The following is a 20,097-nucleotide window of genomic DNA, read 5'->3' as shown; positions in this document are numbered from 1 at the left end:
GGGAGGGATCAGAAACCCCAGCGAAGGAGGACTGCAGCTGGTTGGACACGTGAGGACAAAGGGGACAGGAGGCTTGGGGGGGGGCAGTGGGACAGCACCTGGGGGGTCATGGGCCTGGCCCCCCACCCCGGGGTACAGAGGAGGAAACCGGGTCCTGGAGCGGGCAGGTGTGAGCTTGGACCACACAGCCGCGTAAGGAGAGCCCGGTGCCCACTGCCCAGAGGCCCCTCCCTCAGGGGCACCGACTGCCTGTGGTCACATCACTAACAGTACGAAGAGAATGAAGATAATACGTGTTATAATATGTTTTACTCAGAGAACTTCCGACAGTGACTTGTATTCTAACACTGAAGAAAATAAGCCATGCGGGTAGTTACATGGAACTGAACTACCTAGGTGGGGCTCATGGCATGAAAACACTGAATTTCAGGGGAAAAGGGCCCGGTAGAATCCCTCACTTTTGAGATGAGCAATTTCAAGGCCCAGATCGCTTTATGAACCAGCCCCCATCACATAGCGTCAGAGCCGAAACCGGCGCCCAGACCCCCTGATTCCCACCTGCCGGCCCCTCAGCGCCTTCTGTTACCCGGGTCTCTGCTCCTACTTCAAAACGCTGACAGAATGTCTACAAGTCACCTTCATCTGTCAGAGGTCTGTCAAAGGTCATCATCCTCTGGTGACTATCCGTAACCTGCGTCTGCAAGGATCCAGGCCTGGCTAGGACAAGCTCCTTCTTTACACACAGTTCTGGGCTATCAGGTCTAGTTTCCCTGCAAAACGGAACTGGCCCAAAACACTGCTTAGGGGACTGATCCAACACAACCAACGAAGAAGAGTCAGGCTACTTCACCTCGAGATGCTGAAAACAAAGGACTCGTTTCCCCAAGCCTGACCCATAGGGCAGGACCCCATTCCGCCCCTACCCACCAGACAGGACCCTGTCGCTGGACAAGGACCCTCTCGGTAAGAGGCGCTCACAGAGGCAACTTTGGCAGTGAGGACACCTTGGTTGAGTTACGTATGCGATGCAAAACCAGGGACCACGCTAAGCATGGCATCACGCTGGAGCATGGCATTCTAGGACGAAGCCGAAACAGAGCGGAACAAAATCCTAGTCAGCGCACGGCATGGACCACGCCGGAAGAAAACCACCGTCCAGGTAGGGACAGGATGCAGAGGCCAAGCACAGCCCTGCAGAAGGGGCTCACCTTTCCCGGACCAGCCCTGTGCCTCCGATGTCTGGCTCGGAGCTCACCTTCTCTTAGGGCCATCGGCGGGGCTGCCGGGCCTGCATCCCCCATCACCCTCAACTCCACGGTACCAACAGAATACGGCAGAGATGTTGGCCAACAATCACAGCCTGAATCATATGCTTCACAGTTGTTTCTTTTGTGTTATAGTTATTTACGCAACTTTTAGGGATGGAATCACGTCTCGCTCTGATCGATCAGGAAGCTCACACAGGGCCAGGGACTTAATAGATACCCACTGATGGTCGATTATTACCACGAAACCTTCTGAAGATCGTTAGTGTGAAAATCCTTTACTCTAAATCAAATCAGAGTCCTGTCCTTCTGCTTGCAAAATACTTCAATCTCTCGTGGATACCCAAAACGAGTATTTGGGGCCCATTCTCAGACTGCTTCTCCTTCTAAATTCCTTATTTTAAAAAGATGGTCCCTTTTGAAATAACACGTGTGGTTGCCCGGCCAGAATTCTTTCCTATGGGGAAAGCCCCTCCCCGCAGCTAATCCTGCCCCGTCCTTTTTGTCCAGGTGCAGCCCACGCTGGACCTGCCCCTCACCTCCACCCCCACCCACCCGAGGCTGTTTGCTTCCTGCACGCCTGTGACCCAACTCAGGCCAAGCAGAGCGTCCTTCGGACTTTGGGCAGGACGAACGTGAAACGTTGCTTCTCGCCTCTGAGTGATACCTGGCAGCCAGTAGCCACTTCACTGACCCTTAGAGAGGCCCGTTTCAGACTGAAGCCCAGCAGAGGTGAGCAGAGCTAGGAGATGGGAGGACAGCCTGAAGCCGGGCACCCTGACACCCCAGGTTTTCTTAAGCTTAGGCGCTGCAAATACACCACACACCTGAGATTTTCCGTGAGCTGCGTGTCCCGCAGGAAGCCAGCAGCTGGAAGACGAGCAGCTGGTACCGACACCGTCCTCCAGTAGGTCCCGTAAACCAGCAAGTGTCAACAGGGTGACTGTTTCCGGGAAGCAAAATAGTGAGGGTATCCTTAGGTAGCTTTCTGACAGAGTTTAAAAGAGGATTTCAGAATAGCCTCTATTTTTCAAGATAAACTAAGTATTCACACAGAGGTCATCTCAGCAGGAACTGTTCTGCCTTCACCTCTGCGACCCCCAGTGTAATTGATTCTGTAACTGATAGGGTCTCATGTGCTAGGAATTTACAACCACAAAAATGGAGGTGGAAAGAACCAGGGTCAGAGAGGGCAAAGGGAAGCGGAGTCCCCAGAAACTCTGCCAGGACTACGGTCCGTGCAGACAATTCAGCCCCAGTTGGGAGCGAGGTCCTGGGCTCCTGCCTCTGGCTTGTCCCTCACTAGCTCTGCCCTTGTTCTGGTCATCAGAACCCTCTGCATCCCCTTTTCCATTGGGTCCCTGCCGTCGTAAAGCTGAGACCGGGCTGCGATTGGAGCACAGAGAATCCAGGCAGGAGGACATCTTGGGGAGTGCAGGTGATGGGAGGAGTCCCAGCTCCAGGGACAACTCTGCACAGACAAGTAAATCCCAAGGCACTCCTCCAGCTCTTCAGAAGCTGAGTGGAGGTGGATCAGTGACATGGCTCCTGTTGGGTATCCCTCTGCACACCAGCACCACCACGTCCCAGGGAATCATTGGTTGTGCTAACATCAGCCTCTGTGCAGGTGAGAAGGAGATGGGCCATCCTCTGGCAGGGCTCACCTTTCCCACCACACCATCTTTCTCAACCCTTCTGTAACTGCTTTTGAAAATCTAACAATTGTCTGAGCAGAAAATAAATGTAGGGCATCAGGTTGAAGAGGAAGCATGATGGGGAGAAAGAGGAAGAAGGTCTTTACCAGGGTGGGGAGGGCAGCTCGGGGCAAAGCGAGCCCAGCAGAGGCTCAGAGGCCCTCCCTGCTGCGCTCGCTCAGTCCCTACAACCCCCCAGCTCTGCTGTTTCATGAGGCCCCTCCCTTCCTGTGTTGTAAGATTCCAGTTATATGTTTTATTTGTCATCTACTGCCATGACAGTGCTGTGTAACAAACCACCCAAACTCAGTGCTCTGAACAACCTCCATCTAATACTGCTCACTGTCTACATGTCTGCTGGGCAGTTCTGCTGATCTCGGCTAGACCTGCCTGTGCTCCTGAGACCTCCGCCTGCCCCTGTCTGGTCTGGGACGGGCCAGCCCAGAGGACTCAGCTTTCCTCCACACATCCCTCACATCCCTCCAGCATGCTTGTATAGCAGTGGCCAGGGGCCAGAGGAAAGGTCCAGGCTGGCAAAAACTCACCACATCGTGCATCTGTGGACATCAAGATGCTCTGTCCCACTGCAAAGGAAAGAAGGTGGTGGCCAAGTCAGTGTTGGAGCAGAACAAGATCGTTCACAGAAGAGAAGTTACACAAAGAGAAGAAACTAAACAGTAGATGCCCCTAAGTGCCTTGGTTGGTTGCTGCAGCAGAGGGGCTATTCACACCTGGCCAACCTGCCTCACTGTAAGGTGTGATACGAATGAGATGCCAGCATGTGCACACCTGCACCACATACCGCACCGTAGCTTAACCATTAAGGGTACAAACTCTGGGGTCACGCTGCTGTGTTTGAATCCAAGGTCCACCACTGGCTAGGTGACAGACTTTGGCCAATTTACTTAATCTTCCCCATTTATACGTCACATCCCTCATCTATAAAATAGGGATAAGAATCTACCTACCTTAAAAGGTTAGAGCAAAACAAATCTATTACAAGCAACACATTTCACAGCACCTGCCACAGAGTAAGTGATCAGTAAACATTAGCTTATCATTATTTTTATCACGATGATGATGATGATGGTGATGGTAGTGATGATGGTGGTGGTGGTGGTGTTGATGATGATGGTCGTGATTATGGTGGTGGTGGTGGTGGTGGTGATGATGATGGTAGTGATCATGGTGGTGGTGGTGGTGGTGGTGGTGGTGGTGGTGATGATGATGGTGGTGGTGGTGGTGATGATAAAAGGGTAATGACGGTGACAGTAATGATGATGATGATGTTTTCATTTGGTTTCCCCCACCCCAACTCCCTTACCTCTTCCCTCTACTTTTCTAAATTCTGTTTATTCTAACTTCAGTTCTTATAATGTTGGCATGAGTTTTCTAAATGAAAATGTATGGGCACACCTTTTCTCAACAGGAGTGAAATACCACTAATTAATGGGCAACGGATTAAAAAATGCTCATCATTTCATCCAGTGAAAAAGATATTTAAAGTTAAACTATCAGCTCAGCAGAGCAGTTCACTCAGCAACCCCAAATTAAAGATACGGGGCTTGCAAGATAGGAAATGACAGGCTTTTTTGATTTTGAACATGGTGAATTAGTGTTAGTGATAATCACATATGGATTTGTAGTATCTAAAATGAAAACATAAATCATATTACCCATGATCAGAAACAATAGGAGAACTTCTATGCTCATTTTACACAGTTGTTTTCCTTTAACATAACAGGCAGTCTTTTCATGTCGCAACACCCCACTTGACAAATATGACACACTTGGAAAAGCTTCGCATTCTTGGCAACCTTCCATTGTTAAGGGTTTAGGTTCTACGGAACGTTTAAAAGCAGTGACAAGTATTTCACTTTGTTACTTCTATGAATTGCAGGTTATATTGGAAAACTGGCTTCAGAGAGGGAAATTACACAGTGCTGTTTCTGAACAGGCAGACTATACCCAGTCTGTTAAAACCTGGGTTTTAGAGATCTAACAATGGAAACCACGTGGCAGCAGTGGCACCCGAACGTTTCTTTGCGGGGTCTGCCCCAGCTCCGAAAGAAGTGGAATTGAGTGTCAGCATCTCCTGGACTCAGCATTCATTCAGCAAACATTTCCTGGGTGCAAATCTGGGAGCCCGGTCCTCAGTAGTTGTTGGAGGGCACAGACGAATAACACCCAACCCTGCCTACCAGAGGTGCCCGATCCAGAGAGGACGGCAGGGTTAGCTCATCACAGCACGGTGGCCACAGGAGGCGGTGCGTGCGGACAGTCCATGGAAGCACGCGTGTTCAGACTTCGCTCCACCCCGGACCATCAGCCCCTGCAAGGCAGCAATGCTGCCTGACTTATATCACCAACCGTCCTGGCACCTTCTCAGCACAAGACAGGGCGGCTCCCAGGACCGGAAGATTTTGTGCTTCAAGCCCAGAAGGGAATGGCTACATTACCTGGAGGGGACACTGTTTCCTCACTAACCTCCTAAATCTATTTCTCAAAGGAGTAGAAACAGGCATCTTCTGAAGAAAGCAAACCACAGCCAGAGCGCTGTTAATCGTGCTGGTCAGGATCCCAGCACAAAGTGACCAGCACGTTCCAAAGGGGTGATTAAAAGGAGATTACCAAAGGCACTGTTAGAACATGTGGACAGGTTAAAAGGGAGCAAAAGAGACTGAGGAGGCACCCAGGGGCTAGTGACAGTGGTCCCTCGGCCCTGGGGGCCAGGGGAGGGGCCGTTGCCAGGGAGACGCTGCCTGGTGGGTGCTGCGCCCTCCATCACGGCCTGGCCGGGAAGGAGCTGGAAGGACATCCACCCACCCCTCTCTCCTCGCTGGGCGCTCCGTCACTGGACGTCAAGGAGGGGCCAGACGGTGCAGTCCTTCCAGGCTGCCCCCCGCTCAGGGCAGAGCGGGGGTGACACACAGTAGGGCAGCGGGGAAGTGCACACCCCACCAGCGAACAAACTATGAATTCTCAAGATTTTCGAGCCTCTACCGCTCACCAGGACAAGGTTGGTAGTGAAGGCACGAACGGTGATGGCAGGTGACTGACTTCTCAGCCTCGAGGAGCCCTGCGGTTGGGGGCGATGGTGACAGCCAGGCGACCCCAGCTCCGCAACCCACCCCCATCCAGTCTCTGCCGCCACTGGCGGGAGCGTGGAGACGATGGACGGAGCTCCATCCATCGCTCCCCAGACCCGACCAGCTCCAAGGGCCTGTAACTTCCTTGCCTTTCGCAGGCGGGTGGTCCGGGCGCTCCCCCGACGTGCGCACGTGTGTGTGGATGGGTGTTGTCGGCTTAAAGGAAAACACACAGGGCTTCCCTGGTGGCGCAGTGGTTGAGAGTCTGCCTGCCCATGCAGGGGACACGGGTTCGTGTCCCGGTCCGGGAAGATCCCACATGCCGCGGAGTGGCTGGGCCCGTGAGCCATGGCTGCTGAGCCTGCGCGTCCGGAGTCTGTGCTCCGCAATGGGAGAGGCCACAGCAGTGAGAGGCCCGCGTACCGCAAAAAAAAAAAAAAAGAAAAACACACAACCTGAGAACTGAGACTTTAGCTCTATTCAGGGTCCTACTGCAGACTACAGCCCAGGAGACAGTCTCTCAGTAGCTCCGAGGGAACTGCTCCCGAGAAGAAGAGGGAGAGGCCAGTCTACATATGATTGTTGGCCTGGAAAAATGTGTGGTCAAGCACACATCTTGGTAAAAGATCACTGCTAGTCGCAGAGAGAAGATAACTCGAGTTAATGATGTAGTGCTTTTCTACGTAGGGGAAGATGCAAGAATTAAAATCTTCCTGAGACAGACATGTAACTACCTAAGGGGCCTGCTGTCCAAAGCACAGAGGGCCTCGTCCTGATTTCACCCTGAATCCCCCTCCAGGTGCCCCGCTGCCAGCGACCGCAGTGGCTGACGGCTCAGTCCTTGCAGAGCTGGGTGCTCAGCAACCCTCCCTGTTCATTGGTTACAGTGTTTTATTTTTTTGGGGGGGGGGTTGGTATCACAGAGGGAAATGACAAGGAATATCAGATAGTTCGACTGTTTTCCACAAATACCCACAAGCCTCCTCTCCCAGGACCCCCACTGGATGTTCATGTGCTGAAATATCTAAACGGGCAGGACAGCCAGGCGGCTGAAGGGCGTGGCTGCCCCTGGGCTCTGAGTCCTGCGTTCTTTCTCACCACATGTCTTGGGGAAAATTCTTCTCACTTTTCCTTTTAGGGAAGAAAATCACGTATAAACACTGCCCAGGAAAGTGGGAGGCAGGGGAGGAAGAGGGATAGGAGTCGGCGTGTGTGAGGCCACGGGGCCCACGTCCAGGAGGACAAACCAGCTGCGGGCCACATCAGCGCAAAGAAGGGTGGAAATCATCTGCGAGGTGGCTTTTCTCTTTTCCTAAAGAGCCCTCCAGGGAGGTGATCGTTACCCCAAAATCTTTCCTGTGCCCCTGGGTTCCACCCGCCGGCTTCGTGGGGTGTGTGTGTCCTCCATGTGGGCAAAGGGGCGGCAATATTCACATCCCAGAAAAGAGGATGAAGAGACAGCAAAGGAGGCTACGATGCCCCGTGATGGTCACGGCGGGTGATGCAAGGTGGAAAAGGAAAGCACAACTGCTTTAGAGAAAAGCACAGTTTTCCAAGACTTTCTGATATTAACCCAAACCCTTTTATCAGTTAACTCGAAGCACAATTAGATCCGAAGACAAACAAGCCATTTGTCACTGTAGGGATAATTTTTCTTGAGAACATTGAAAGCAATTTTAAAAAGTAATAAAGTATTTAAAGGGGAACCGTCAGGTCAGAAATTAGACTTTTTAAAAAATGTTTTGTATCTCTGTTTTTCTACCTTACAGTGCTAAGCAAACCCTCATAAAAACCACTTGTTTGTCGACATTTCTGTTTTGTACTTCGTGTGCAGAGGACCTGATCTCTACACACCCTTCTGATACCAACAGCTCTCTCTCTGTGCCATCAGTCGGGAGAGCCTTGGAGGCAACGGCCCCATCCTTCAACTCCGGTGCTTCCGTGGGAAGACAGGCCACCCACTGCCTGGAAGACCCGGTCCTTCCCCACAGCACGCTCTGTTCCCCCAGACCCGCACTGTTAGGTCCACACAGCACCCACGTTCAGAGAACAGGAGAACAAACAGGCAGGCGAGGCCCCATAACACAGCCATCTGCGTGCAAGGAACCGAAGTCAGCTTGCAGGGAGCTCTGGGCTCAGCCCCACAAACACACCACACGCGCTGCAGAGATTCCGCTGCCACCCTCCAGCATCCCCGCCAGCCTCCAGCCCTAAACCCTAGCACGGCCCCTCCTCAACAGCCGACGGTAACCCACCAGGACTCACACAGGTTAAACGTGCAAATGTGCGGACTGAGTCCCCAGAGGTCGGGCCCGGAAGGCCACGTGGATCTCAGGGACAGGGTCAGGCCTGGCCAGAGTCGGCCCCAGTGGAGAGCCGGGGACGGCAGCCGAGAGTTGGAGGGGCAGGTGACTCCGAGAGCCGGGGCAGGCGCTGGGGTGCAGGGAATCAGCCCTGAGAACCAGCTGATGGGGGAGGAGCCACCGGGAAGGTCTGAGGCTCCGGGCAAGTGCTTTCTATCCGCGACGTCGTCTGACTCCTCCTAACCCGGGGGGCGGGGTGGTAAGCATTACTGCCCCCATTTGACAGGCGGAAAAACCGAGACTCCGCTGAGTGACCTGCCTGAGGTCCCAGGTGGTCAGTGAGCAAAGAGAGCCGGGACCTGAACTCACCCCAAACCAGGGTCCCATTCAGGTCGATCCAGCTGAACTCCCAGCCAGCAGGGTGAGGCGTGACTCCAGCCCACCTCCCAGGGCGTCTGCTTTATTATGAGGGACTCCGGACATTTCAAAAGAAACTGTGGGTGCCAACAGCGAATTTTAGGTATCTCACCAGAAAAACACCCTGACCAGGCCCTCTTCCCATAAATCCAGGGCAAGAACGGGGCTCTCGTCAGTCAGGGAGCTTCCCTGACCATAGGGTGCCCCAAATGTCCCATAACTGAAAGGAGGTGGCAGGACACCCAGCTAAGGAGTCGGGAGATGGGACTCCCTCCCACTGCCCCAGGGACAGCCGACTTCACCCCTCGGCACCCCAGTCCTCACACCTGTCAAGGGCAGGGTGAGCCCTGCCTTGCAGACTGGCTGGAACCCAGGGAGACGGTGCAGGAGGGCCCAAGTGGTAGTGGGCTTCCTTCCACAACACCTGGCTTTGTCCTCCCAATTTGCCTAAGACGGATGCCCCATGAGCTCCCTATTCTGAGAGGGGCTTTAAGGGTAACTCCAAACTGTAAAGGAGAGGGCTGGCCACCTCGAGGCTCAGACCCCTCAGCAAATGGGATTCTGCGTTGGTAGGAAATTTTCCCCGTGGTAAATATTTAAGTGAATGACCACATTCCAGCCGCTCTCGGGAAAGAAACCATTTAAGAAAATCTTTGAGGAATTCTGTCTAAACGAAAAGGAGCTTTTCCCCGACCACCTAGCTCTGTGCATGTGGACAGCCCCGGGCAGGGCCGCTATGAAGGACGGTGGAGGGTTGGTCCAGGTCACGACGCAGACGAAGACCTTCTGGGCTCCCCTGGCCCGACAGCTGCCCCCGACGGCTGAAAGCTGTGCGAAGGAAGTGACAAATTTTAGGGGCTGTTTTCTGTGTATGCGGCACCAGGGAGCATGGGAATGAAGAACAGAACAGAATTTCTGTGTATTGTGGTCACTGTTACCAGGTTTCCAGAAGCCATGGAGTAACTGGATTCTTTTGCCCCAAGAAGACTCAGAGCAGGCGCCTTCATTCATTCAGTCACTGGGCAAACGTGAGCAAGCACCTTCCCTCTGCACGTCCTGTCGTTCCATCTCCATCTGGAGACCGGACGCTGCAGTCAGAGGGTCCAGGGATTGCTGAAGACTTCGAGGGCCCGGCCCCACGTGTGTCTCAGTCCCCACAAGGGAACGGGCATCAGCTGGAAATGCACAAGGGAGAGAGAGGCAAACTTGTCCCGAGTTGCTCGGCCTGCGAGGGTCTGAACCTGGCCCCGTGGCCCCAGCCCCCTGCTGTTCCCACCATGTGGTCCTCGGGCCCCTCCAAGGGGACGTGGCTCTCGTTCCCACACCAGCTGTTTGCAAAGTGAGCCAGAGCTCCCCGAGCCGAGAAGCTGGCATGAGCGGAGTGAAAACTGCGACCGCAAACACCCACTGGAGGCTTAGGAGGACCTGTAAGGGTATGTTTTACTCATTGATGCAGAGGATGGAAGCGAATACATGAGGGATCGAAACGGCAACGTGCCTTCCAGAGCGCATGGTCCAACCCTCCCACTGTACAGGTGGGGAAACCGAGTCCTTGAGGGGCTTCTCGACCTCCACACTGTTGCCACGCCGGGCGGGGAACTCTGTTGTGAGGGGGCCGCCCTGTGCACTGCAGGCGGCTCGACAGCATCCCTGACCTCTACCCCTGGATTCAAAGGGCACTCCCCGGCCGTGACAACCAAGATGGCTTCAGACGTTGTCACATTCCTGGGGGCAGTTGAGAAGCCAGAGTTGAGGCAACAGAACTGTTTACCAATAGAGGCAAGACCAGAAAGCAGGTCCGCCAGGCACCAGGCTGGTGTTAGCACTCAAGGCAGGGCTGATCTATAGTCCATATAAGGATCGCTACAACTCAGCAACAATGACGACAGCCACAACAAAGCTAACTTGAAAACAGGCAGAGGACCTGACTAGACCTTCCTCCAAAGAAGGTACATAAGTGGACAAAAGCCACATGCAAAGATGCTCGGCGTCCGTGATCGCCAGGGAAACGCAAATCCAAACCACAGGGAGGGCTTCCCTGCTGGCGCAGTGTCTGAGAGTCCGCCTGCCGATGCGGGGGACACGGGTTCGTGCCCTGGTCCGGGAAGATCCCACGTGCCGCGGAGCGGCTGGGCCCATGAGCCGTGGCCGCTGAGCCTGCGTGTCCGGAGCCTGTGCTCCGCAATGGGAGAGGTCACAGCAGTGAGAGACCTGCGTACCGCAAAAAAAAAACACAGGAAGACACCACCTCACACCCACCAGGATGGCTGCCATCAAAGGACAGAAGATAACACGCGTTGGAGAGGATGTGGACAAGTTGGGACTTTTGTGCACTGCTGGTGGGAGTGTAAGTTGGTGCAGCCGCTGTGGAGAAGAGCATGGCGGCTCCTGAGAAAACTAAACATAGACTCACCATAGGATCCAGCAATTCCACTCCTGGGTATCTACCCCAAAGAATTAAAAGTAGGGTCTCAAGGAGATATCTATACACCCTTGTCTATAGCAGCACTCTTCACAACAGCCAAAAAGTAGAAGTAATCTAAGCGTCTATGGACGGATGAACGCGTAAACAAATGTGGTATGTACACACAGTGGAACGTTATTCAGCCTTAAAAGGGTAAGAGATTCTGACACCTGCTACAACATGGATGGACCCTGAGGACCTTAGGCTCAGTGAAGTAAGTCAGACACGAAAGGACAAATACTACAGGATTCCATCATGCGAGGCTTCTGGAGGAGCCGCGTGCACAAAAACAGAGTAAAACGGTGGCTTCCAGGGGCTGGAGGAGGGGCCCGTGGGGAGCTGCTCCATAACGGGTGCAGAGTTTTCACTTTTAAAGATGAAAAGAGGTCTGGCGATGGTTGTACAGCAATGTGAATATACTTAACACTACTGAACTGTACACTTAAAAGTAGTTAATATGGTAAATTTTATGTTATACGCATTTGTCCTAATGAAAAATAAAATAAAATAAGAAACAGGGTTGGAAGTGATGTCCTGGCGGCAGGAAGCTGTTGTGTCTTTCTTTTTCTCATTCGTGGGCGCGCCACCTCGTTTCCCCGCTCGTGGGCGCGCCACCGTGTTTTGAGTGGCCGCGTCCCCCAGGAGCCTCCCTGTTGTCCCGTTGCACCCCAATCCACTGCTCTCAATACTTTTGCTCTGTGCCTCTAAAGCTTGGAGAGGAAACACCAGTGAGGTACAGTATTTAGTAACTAGGGATCTTTAAAGCACAATGGTTCATTTATTGGACTAAATTGTGAATATCAATGGGCAGGACAAAGCCTCTGGACAAGAAAAACTTAAAATCAAAACAAAAAAAAGAGAAAAATGAAAACCTCTTCTCCTGAGCCTACTGGCTCTGGCTTTTGCAGATGACAGAAAGAAGCAGAATCAGCAGAAGAATTATTAAGGTATTTTAACATTTTTGTTGATATGTTGGAAGAGTTCTCTTTGAGTTAGGTTTGGTCCAGGGCATCAGGCGGGTCCTGTGAAGAGAGGCATGCTGGGGGTTCTCAAAGTGGGGGCCTTGGCCAGCCTACCAGGACCACACTGGAAATGCAAGTTCTCAAGCAGCACCCCTGACTACTGCTTCGGAACCTCTAGGGTAAGGCCCGGCGATCTCTAGCTCAACAAGACCTCAAGGGGATTCTGAAGCACCTGAAACTTTGAGAACCACGAAAGTGCCAGAGAAACTACAAAATCTCCTGAGACTATTCCGACCAAGGAGGCCCTTATTTTGCCCCAAGTGGCTGCAAAGGGCCACAAAAGCTAAAACACAGAGGAAGCATGAAAACACCCGGCAGTGATAGTAAATAAATACTGTGACCCGTGTTATTCCAGATAACATTCTCCAGGCTCCGACTCCAGCCAGTCCTGGAGGATTTACCAAGCTAATAAGAAAAATAGTGACTCCACCACCAGCTTCTCCATTCCTAGTGCTTGGTGGTGCCAGGCCCTGTTCCGGCAGCCTTACACAAGCTGGCCCTCTCAGCCCCACACAACCCTGGGGTACAGATGCTGTTTTATCCCATTTCACAGATGAGGGCACTGAGGCACAGAGGTTTGGAAACCGAGGCAGCACCAGATCCAGGACTGAACCTGAGGTACATGGTCCAGGATTTGTGCTCTAGGTCATGACCTTATGCTGCCGGAACTCCTTCAGCAGATTTCAAACCACAGTGACCATCTTTTCCTTCCCCAAACCCTAGTTCACACCGTTTCTAGAACTATCTTCGAAAACAGGACTCCAGTCACCCCCTGCCTTGCACGGTTTGTGCAAAGGCACAAACCTCTATTGTGAGGATGAAATGCACTGACGTGCATAAAGCCCGTGGCACTGTGCCGGGCACGGAGGGCTGAGCTGAGGCTCTTCCTGCAAATATTGAACCAAAGGATAGGCCAGCTACACCATCATCTGAACACGCAGCGAGAATCAACTCGGGAAAGAAACAGGAGAGGAGGCAAGGACAGAACAGGGAGGGAGGGGCTCGCGGGAAGCCCTGCACCAGGCTCACGTCAGCCGTGTGGGTGTCCAGGGCCACAGGGCCGACAGACGGCGCGAGGACCCCACCTCCGTAAAAACCAGTCAAAAGATGAATTTGGCTTCTGTCTCTCTTGCCCTGTGTCCAGTCCGTTCACCAAATCCTGCTGATTTCAACCACAGTTGATAATGTTCTCGCTTATATTAACCAGTGTCCATCATTTAAATACATTTTTAAAATAAATCGACTTATTTTATTTTGGCTGTGTTGGGTCTTCGTTGCTGCGCGCAGGCTTTTCCATAGTTGCGGCGAGCAGGGGCTACTCTTCATTGCTGTGCGCGGGCTTCTCATTGTGGTGGCTTCTCTTGTTGCAGAGCACGGGCTCTAGGCTCAAGGGCTTCAGTAGTTGTGGCATGTGGGCTCAGTAGTTGTGGCACATGGGCTCAGTAGTTGTGGCCCGCGGGCTCCAGAGCACAGGCTCAGTAGTTGTGGCACACGGGCTCAGTTGCTCCACAGCATGTGGGATCTTCCCAGACCAGGGCTCGAACCCGTGTCCCCTGCATTGGCAGGCAGATTTTCAACCACTGCTCCACCAGGGAAGCCCACCAGTGTCCATCATTTAAAGGCCACACTCCTGCAATGAAAGATCCCAAACCAGCTTTTCCATCCAGGTAATCACGAGTCAGGCAGTGAGAATTCTGCATCTCGAGGACAGCCCTTCCGTCCTCTCTTCCTCGCACTCACATTCTTTCTCCTTGTCACTCAACCTCTCATTCTTTCTCTCTTTATTCCTTCTCATTTGCTGTTGAAAAGTTGACAGCAAAATTTAGCAGCCAATTTTAGCCACTTTCTCAAATCCTAAAAGGTATTTTTATTCTTCCTTCTTGTGATTATTAATTTGTTATTTACTATTATTTACTTATTATTATTTTCATTATTTCATAGATGATCTAACGTTGTAAGCCACCTGAATCCTTTCTGGAGTCGAACAAACATGAAGAAATAATAGATTCATACTGAATGCAAGACACCCCTGAAAGTATTTAGAAATAGAGAGGGAGGGAGGGAGTTGTGATATGAAGGCCTCATGAGTTGTATTCTTTCCCTAAAAATTACAGCTTTTCAAATATTGCTGGTAAACTGAGGGTTCCACTCACATAGGTCCTCGGTCTTTGTCTATTAAGAAATTCTATGACCTTGAAACTGAATGTTTTGAAACACCAAAGCATAAAAGTTGATAGAAGGCACTATTATTTGACGATGGTAACTACAGCTCAAGTGTAACAGAATTTTAACCCTACAGGGAGGCTCTGGGGCTGGTGAGACCCCCACGCCTTTCATGCTTCCCTAGCTGGCTCGTGCGCTGCACCACAGGGCACTGAGCTGCAATGCCGGGCGTTGACTGAAGACGTTTCGATGAACTCCAGACTGTCTGCCATCCACGGCGGAGCCAGGCCGCTGCAGAATCAATCCTGAATCCTGAGGGCCAAGGAAACACTGCCGAAGGCAGCTGCCTTTATTTTGTGTTTTTAATTATTGCTGAACTCAGAGGGGGACCTAGATTACTATGAATGTTTTCTCAAAGAAAAGCAACATCTAATCCGTGAAAATAACAGGTAATTATATAGAAAGAGGTCTGAAATATCACCTCCCTCACAGAGCATCTCGGCGCGTGGAAAGGCCCTCCATCCTCTCGGGGACGTCCCCTCAGATGGATCAGTGCCTGTGGGCCAGGCACGTCCAGCCGTGACTACTGTCAAACCACAAGAGAACTACTTCCTCCCCGGACCATACGGATGGCGTCAACTCTGCAGAGGCAGAATGCGAACTCTCCACAAAACGAAGTGCTCTGTCCCTTTAATTTCTTCTCCTTGACATCAGATCTCACCCACACCACAAGTCACAGGGAAAGGCGATCTTTCATCAAAGCACAGAGGAACCAGCAACGCAGGAGAAGAAACCACACTCACGAGATAATACTTGTAGCCTTCCAGAAAAAGGTTTCTCTCTGTGCCTGTGGACTGCACATTCCCAGGGCTGCTGCCACCAGTGCGGTCCAGCAACCCCTGGGGCGCCGTCCAGGGCTGTGTGCCTGCTCTCCCAGCACAGTCGGTAGCCCAGCACCACCAGCCATGAAAACAATCCACACTTAAATTAATTCATCAACTCCTTTGTTCAACACGTACAAGACAGGATGCTACTGCTGTGGGGAATCACCTTCCGCTCCAAGGGGTTCACAGCCATGGCTTCTAAGCAGTAGGACGAGTGTAAGTAAGGCATGTACTTGATTTCTGGGAGCAGCCCTTCAGTCGACGTAACTGGGGAGGCTGCAGGTCATTGTCGGTTAGGAATTACTGACCAGGAGCCGGACGGATGTGGACCTGGCCCCTGCCCCGCGGTGCCAGCGTAGGACGTGTACAAATCACTCACACCCTTGAGTCTCCTCTCCCCTGGTGCCTGGAACTCAGTTCCTTCCCTCATTTTATAAACGAGGAAAGTGAGGAAGAGCATGGATGAGAAGACCAGTGTCCCGACTCCACGCTCTGTAAGATATAAACAACCGATCTCCTCTTGCCCCCAGAGAAGGTGCGAACGAGGCCACGGAGCAGGGCGGGGCAAGCTCGTGGCCAACCTGGGGCTGGCGGGGAGGGGGCACCTGCCGTGACGGGGGCTCAGGCAGCTCCCAGCCTCTCCTGGATCAAGTCTCCACAATGCCGCTCCTTCTGGGAAGCGAATTTCTAGAATGGGCAGCGTGTTTGCACTTAAATAGGAGGATGAAATGCAGCGCAAGGTGCAGGTGCAGCGGTTTGGGGGTTTTTCCATCATGAGCCCGTGGGCAGTCCTGCTTTTTTCCATGACTGACATAATCAGGAGTGGTCCGTCGTTTTAGCACAGACGACCCCAAAGTCACAGATAATTGGCAAATCAAGTGCTAATGCTAAGCAATTAAGAATGGAGTCACAGCTAAACTGCAGTTCACTTGAAATTTTATTTTTCATACAGTGCAAAACAGTAAAAGCCTCATGTCGAACAGAGATACAAAGACCAAAGAAATTCTCCTCATTGCTCCAAATAGATGGAACATGGCTGTGCACGCCTGCCCATCAATGCCTCGTCTCGGTGAAATGGAGCCATTTCGTTTCCTGTCTCCTGCCTGAAATACATGCCAATAGAGGGGAAATGATGGGGGGCGGGCAGTCGGAAGCGAGGGGGAGGCAACGTGGCCGACAGAGAAGCAAGATTTAAAGCATCGCAGACGAGCTTCTCAGCAGCTGCACCGTCCCTTCCAGACAAAGGAGATGCTGGAGAGGAGAGGGCGATCCCCCCAAATCCTGTACCCCTGCCCTGTGCCAGGAAGAGGCTCTCGGGAGGGGAGGACCCCTCGTCCAGCCCCCAGCAACAGAGAAGGGCCTTGCACATCCTCAGTAAGCCTGCCAAGAGAAACAATGGATTCCGGAGCAGAGAGCCTGGGAGGCCGGCCAGGCGTGTCCTGGTCCAGACGACACGCAGGTGTGACTCGTGCGCATGGGCCACTCCCGCGGCCAGAACCGCTGCAAATGGCAAGAAGGGAAAGACAGACTCGGGGACGCCGCGGGCCCTCCCTGGGACGGCAATTTCCTTCTGCCCTGGCTGCTTCAAAACCCCTGTGCTCTTTACGGCTCCCCTTAACTGCGGTGGAGATGAAGCATGGAGGTCAGTGCCACACGCGCACACACAAAAGCTGCAGAGGACAAAGAGCCCTCCGTGTCATTGTCTGCCCGGGAATGGAAAGACAGATGGCCTCTGCGACAGGCTGGGTAACGTGAGCCCGAGATCCAGGCCACGAGGACGGCCTATCACCAAAGAATAAATCTGAACGCGGCAGAGTAATCACTTTGGATTAAGGCCACTTTTCCAGAGCCAGGAGGAACAAAGGCTGTTTCCCAGAGCCCGCAGAATAAATACCAGTAGTTGCCCTTGACGAGAGAGGCTTGCAGAGGAGACGACCAGCACGCCGACCAGGGCAGGGAGGGCTGGCCGCCACCATCTGCTGTGACCTTTGCGCCGTCCTCCGGCCTTCAGTCCCTCCCGGCCTCCCGCTCTCGGGACCCCTCCTCGTGGTGTAGGCCGGGCCCTTTCCCGGGCTGGAGCGCTCCAGGGAGCCCAGCTTTACCCAGAGCCAGACAATGGGCGGAGAGAAGGAAAAGCAGCAGAACTATACCCCTGTGTGGTCTCACGGCCCCCTGGGGGCCTCAACCCTCCGGCCTGCAGCTTTCGTTTTTCCACTTTTCTAAAAGTACCACATGCTTATTTCCAAATAAGAAGTTGTTTCAGCTCGGGGCACAGGCTGCCCTCCCCAGCCAGGGCTGATGGAGGGGGCCTGCTCATCCTGGGGATCCCCACGTCCAGGGAGGGAGCAAACGCAGGCCGCCCGGACGCCCTCAGTTACCCACCCAACCTCTGTGTGCTCTCAGCATCCCCAGACCTCCCACAGCGGGTCCCCCAAACTAGGAGAAGCCCCTCTCTCCACAGGCATCAGAATGTAGCCCAGAGTTTGACTGTTCAGGGAGCGCCAGGCCCTCGGGGAGAAGCTGACGGTACCAAGGAAACAGCGACTCCTTCGTGGGGACGGCGTGGGGATGCAGGAGATGCCCTCTCGCGGGACCCGAACCTTTGGTAGACCTGCTTTTCTGGAAACCTCTCCACATTGGTTGCCTGCACCCACCTCCTTAAACAGAGCATAGTGATACCTCCCAGGTGATCTCTGTGATGAGCTAAAGCTGACCTGCATCCCTGCCCTGGGGGCCTCCCTCCTCTTGTTCCTAAATGCAGAGGTCACGTCTGCCCCACAGAGAGGTGGTCACGAATAAAAACCAAATGAGAGGTGGTCCAGTGGTTAAGGCTCCGTGCTCCCAGTGCAGGGGGCCCGGGTTCGATCCTTGGTCAGGGAACTAGATCTGACATGCATGCTGCAACTAAGACCCGGCGCAGCCAAATAAATAAATAAGTAAATATTAAAAATAAATAAATAAAAATAAAACCAAGTGGATGTGAGGCACCCAGCACGCATGCGCTAAATAAATTCCGGGCCCCTCATCTCTCTTTCTCCTGGCCTGCCGGCCCCCTAGTCCCCAGAGACTCTCTCTCTCTCTCTCTCTCTCTCTCTCTCTCTCTCACACACACACACACACACACACACACACACACACACACACACGGACGGGGGAGCTGAAAGCAAGGCAGGGCTTCTGTCGCAAGCTAAGTGATCTCAAGTGGACGCGCTCTGGACAGCCCCCCAGATTCCCCCTACACCAGGCTGTCAGAAGTCCCTTCTTGCTGCAGTAAAGCGTCCCTCGTGCCGGCACACACACAACGCTTCCGCGCATTCTCCAGGCTCCTGTCCAAGCCGCTAGGTGGCCGGAATTCTTAACCAGAGCCGAGATCGGGCCGGCCTCGGGTGCTCAGGCCTCCAAGGACCCCTGAGGCTGGGAGGCAGGCAGTTCAGCTACGAGAAGCAGGGCTGGTTATTTCGCCTCACTTTCCTCACCTGCCCCTGGGTATTCCGCGTGGTCCAGATTTAGGGACGAAACCCTCCTTAGGGGTGTCTTTCTTGCTCAGTTTTTTACTTTCATAAAATCTATGTCTCTGAGCACCTGAGAATTATTTATCAAGTACAATGTGTTAAGCACGTGACCACGTTTTAAGGAAACTTAAGTTGTGGGAAGAGAAATAATAATGACTTCTTTGAGGGGAGAGAGGGGCCAGGATCTATACAGGAAGGGGTTTACTTTTTACTCTTTGACTATCAAATTGACTTTTTTAGTTTTGAACATAACTTACCTTTTCTTTAAAAAAGAAAGGAAAATTAAAATAATTTAGTTTTCATGCCCTTTGATCCAACTGTCCATGTTATCCTATGCATATACTCAGAAATGGTTGCCAAAATGTACATGAAGAAAAGAAAGATATTCATTGCAACGTTTTTTGAAATAGCAAAACACTAAAACCACCAAAGTGTCCATAAATAGAGGACAGAGGTGGATATCTACAGTCATTAGAGATAAAGGAGGTGAGGAACTTCCCTGGTGGTCCAATGGTTAAGACTTCGCCTTTCAGTTCAGGGGGTGAAGGTTCGATCCCTGGTCGGGGAGCTAAGATCCCACATGCCTCTCCGTCAAAAAAACCAGAACATAAAAGAGAAGCAATACTGTAGAAGACTTTAAAAATGGCCCACGTGAAAACAAAAAAAGAGAGAGCGAGAGAGAAGTAAAGGAGGTGGGAGGGTCAATGTGGGAAAATCCCAGGATGTTTTAAGTAGGAAAAAAGGCAAGTGGGGCACCGACAGTGCTGTAGATTACCTTTTCCCATTTAAATATTTTTAAAATAAGTAAAAGTTTTCTTTGGGAAAGAATCACAGGAACCCAGTAGGTGCCTTTGGTGAGATGGACGGGGGGGAAGGGGGTTTTACTTTGTATTCTGTGTTATCCTGAACTAGGCGAATTTTCTCCCTTTACACCTGTGTATTGGGAAGAAAACTGACGCGTTCTGCGGTTGGACGCGGTGCAGAGTCACACGGGGCTTCCGGTCCAGACCTCGGTTTCCTCCGAGGACCTCTAAGCCCACTTCTCGGGACCCCAGCACTTACCCGGAAGGCTCTGCACCTTGACCTCCTGTGGTTCAGCGTGTGGAAGCATGGACCCTGCTGTCTCACAACCTCCACCTCCCCTTTTCTCCCAAATTGCCCAGCGGAAGCTCTTCCGCGCTTCCTCTTCCTGTCGGGTGCCAGCTTCCGGATGGGGTACCCCTCCCTCCCAGGGGTGCGCGGGCTTCGTGGTGTAGCAGAGATGGAGGATGGGGAAAAGTGAGA

This window comes from Aethalodelphis obliquidens, unplaced genomic scaffold (genome assembly GCF_003676395.1).
Source record: "Aethalodelphis obliquidens isolate GAN/ISIS:26980383/991018 unplaced genomic scaffold, ASM367639v1 scaffold12, whole genome shotgun sequence".
In the NCBI taxonomy this organism is placed as follows: Eukaryota; Metazoa; Chordata; class Mammalia; order Artiodactyla; family Delphinidae; genus Aethalodelphis; species Aethalodelphis obliquidens.
Note: the sequence above shows the minus strand (reverse complement) of the source record.